The sequence below is a fragment of the Lethenteron reissneri genome, unplaced genomic scaffold (genome assembly GCF_015708825.2).
Source record: "Lethenteron reissneri isolate LAM-NWPU_2019-01 unplaced genomic scaffold, ASM1570882v1 scaffold_1050, whole genome shotgun sequence".
NCBI classification, from domain to species: Eukaryota; Metazoa; Chordata; class Hyperoartia; order Petromyzontiformes; family Petromyzontidae; genus Lethenteron; species Lethenteron reissneri.
The window spans coordinates 6375-10092 of record NW_026890729.1 but is presented as its reverse complement, the minus strand read 5'-3'; the positions used below and the strand labels follow the sequence as shown (position 1 = coordinate 10092).

The window sequence follows — 3718 nt, the reverse complement described above, 5'->3', positions numbered from 1 at the left end:
CAACCAACATCAGATATTAATCAGAATATTTATTTAAACTGCGGGAGGAATCCGATGAGCTACAAAGCTCTTTTATGCACAGATGTCCAGTAAGGGGCACGGGCTAAGAACGTTACAACAACAACAATGACAAAACAAGTATAACCGTAAAAACAACGTTTTTCACTATAAATCCTTTATATGCGTGGCGGCTAGAGTCCTCTCATCCTCTGGCTTGAGATGGCTGCCACCTATGGGTCAGATGATTGTCTGCAGTATTAAGCAATTGGTAATTAAATATAATATTTTGTCCTAAAAAGTATAAAATTTTGGAATTTTTTTCACGACCATTAATTGTCACGCACAACGAGTCTGTGTGGAAAATGTCAGCTCGATTGGATCACGGAAAGTGGGTTAAAAAACGACCGAAAGATTTGCACGGTCCTAAGCAAGCAAGTGAACTTAATATAAAGGATTTTAAAAAACACGATAGGTGTACAAAGTACAAGACGGATAAACAAATCACCCAGACACAGACACAAATACTACATATTCTTAGCTTTTTTCGGTAAAGTCACGTAGGTAAAAAATTTCAATTTAATAAAAGTAAAATAAAAATAAAATAAAAATCACGACGTTTGGGAGGCAACACAAGCTTCCGTCTTCAGGTGGAACCGTCACAGCACGATAGCTGTATCACTTTTATTAATTTAAAATTTTTACCTACGTGACTTTACCGAAAAAACCTAAGAATATGAATCCTTGCAGTCACGAAAGCTTCAAATCTACAAATACAACACTCAACCATGCCCCATCCTACCAGGCAAAGCCCCACTGAGGCTGTGAACTTGTTTTTTAGAAGCGACCTGGCGACCACAAATGATAGCCGCTCAACAAAGTGGCCCCGTCATTCGGACACTTTATAGCAGCAAAATCATCTACAGCGTAAAAAGAACAACTTTCTTAGAACGCCGTTTAAATAAAGTAAAAAAAAATATTAAAATTTTTAAATTATTTCATTGACCTTAATTTGAAGCTTTCGTGACTGCAGGAATCCATACTCTTTGGTTCTTTCGGTAAAGTCACGTAGGTAAAAATAAAATAAATCACGACGTCACTCAGGAAATGAGCCTTGACCTCGGAGGACTTAGAAGAAGGCGATTTGAAGATCTCAGGGACCTCGTTGGAGTGTAAACATGGATCCATTCCTGCAAATATTGTGGGGTTAACCCACTGAGATTTGGTCAGCAGCAGGGTCTTTTCATCCACTTGATACTTGACTGGTAGCCAGTGTAAACACAAGAAAGCAGGTGTGTGATGTGCTCGCGTAATGTGTGCGTACGGACTCTAGCAGCAGCATTCTGAAGAAGCTGTCGTCTACCCAGAACCTTACTTGGAATCCTGAACACGAATACATGCATCAATTCAGTGAAATGTTACAATTTTACCTTGATATTCGATATTATTTCATATTTTGGTAAATATAATGCCTCTAGTGACTGCACAGATCACATGAAACCATTCTAAAACATACAATAATGATCGCACAAATGATGTTGTACATATACCATTAGCGTTAGAATTCGTTTCATTCTATTCAATACATCGTTACTTGCTCAGGGAATGCAGCCGAACAGTTAAATGTCATATAATCACGGTGTTTCTTGTAGAAAAGCCGCACAGACCCATTCTGCTTGAAGGAAGTGCTGGAGGAGTTGCCACTGCGCGCTCTGAAGGATGCACTTGAGAGTATCGGCAAGATACTCACTGAGAGCCTGCTGCGTTGCCCCGCTGAGCAATGGAACCCTGACCCACCGCAACACGACGACATGGAGACAGAAGCCACGGGATCGGTACTATACATCTAAATTCTGTCCTTTTACTCTTTCATGGTACATTTTAACGTGATTCATCGAATGCCTATCAACCAAATATCTCAGTATGATTGTAAACAGAAAATTACACCCATTGGTGGTCTGGCTGAGATCATTAAGGCTTCTTATACTTGCAAGCCTTATTTTATCTTGGACCTGAACCAAGAATCTCAGCTTTGCTGGCTCATTGTTTTGTCAATTTTACTGCATCAGCCCATGAGCTACCAGACAATTAAAAATTCTGTATTCGTCTGATTTACCTGTATTAATATACCCAAAACATTTAATTAAATTATAGTTGCTTGTCATATATTCTGAGTACTGTAGATAAAAACACGTTTTAAAGAGTATGAATGATTGTGGTAAGCATGCAAAGACATGAAAAAATTTCAACTGGTTTTATACACGTTCACTAAAAATACTGTGATATATTAACTCTGACAATGGATGGCACTTGTTATTTGATTGTTGATGTTAGGAGTTGTGTGGTTAAAATGTGACACCTGCTCCCATCATTATGTGTTTGCATCCAGGAGTCAACTGTAGCTGTTGTGACGGCTGTAGCCACAGTGCTATCTGTGGCTGTGAAAACTGTCAGTGCGGAGGTGATAGAAGACATTTTGGAGTCGGCTATCATTCTACATGGTAAAGAGGCAGGGTGACGTCTATGAATAATTGATACAAATTGATAAATTATTGACTATATCTGTTTCCACGACTTCTCAGTTTTTTTATAATTGGAAAGAGTAAAAGTTCGTGAGTATGTATAGTAGGAGAACGAGAACAAAAAGTTAATAAGTATCTGCTGAAAATCTCATTCAAGATACATAAAGTAGTTATTTGCCACATTTCTCTGACTTGGATAATTTATAACAGTTCACTGTTTAGAGCTGCATATCCCAATGAACAATATTGCAGTATGTTCATCTCATAAATATCTGCAAAATAAAATACTTCTTGATGTTGCACTGGGAAATGTTATGCATGCGCACTGGATGATATATTGATTTCAAGTACTGTATAGGGTAGATTACCAAAATATTGGCAATAGTTTATTTAATAATTGAGCCTACAAATTATTGTTATGCTGAATATACAGAGTGGCCCATAGGTCAAGACTGAATGGGTTATCTTATTTTAACAATTTTCAAACTGACTTCCATTAACATGAATGTACACATGAATTCTCTGTAGAAGTTATTTTTGGACTTTTTTTAGATTCACGTGTAATCTTTGACCATTCCTAAATTACGTTTTGTCTAAATTCATTCAGGGTTCTTGGTCGAATTTTGTAAACAACGGGATTGTGGTGAACCCACAGGAAGAATACAAATATATATGATATGATAATAGATAAATATTAACTTAAAGAATAAACTGTTTAAATGTTTTAATGCCAGTGCTAAAATAAATGAAATAACCCTATTTGTCCAGACTTTTTTGTCACCCTGTATAAAAAATGCCTTCCAGGTGGTTACATCAGGCAACAATACAAGATATATGTTCCTGTGGTGATAATTAGTTCCAATCTACTCTACCGTTTTTCTCACCCTTTGTTCACCTCAGCCCTGTTGCCACTTTTCACCGATGCTCACCCTAACCTAAGAAACACGGTCATAAACCTGTGCGAGTCTTGGTGGGAGAGAGACCTACCTGGGAAAGAGGAGCTTGGAAAGAATATGATCCTCACAATTCTGCGGTGCAATTTAATACAGCAGAGCAAAGCCTTGGTATGTAGCAATGCCTTAAATTGCAATTTATAATTTGTTGTTTTTCATGACAGTGACTTTCATTCTTGTGAATTTTTTTTACTGCAATCAGTGTGTTTCTAAAGATTATTACCTGCGCTGGTTAGGCATTGCCTC

At 37.5% G+C, this 3718-nt stretch overlaps 1 long non-coding RNA gene across 1 annotated transcript; it reads left to right on the top strand.

The window, feature by feature from the left end:
• The first annotated feature begins 1571 nt into the window (after positions 1-1571).
• LOC133361428 (uncharacterized) lies at positions 1572-3438 on the top strand. The gene is made up of 3 exons (XR_009757364.1): positions 1572-1832; positions 2387-2498; positions 3420-3438. It is a non-coding gene; the product is annotated as an uncharacterized LOC133361428 (long non-coding RNA).
• The last annotated feature ends 280 nt before the right edge of the window (positions 3439-3718 follow it).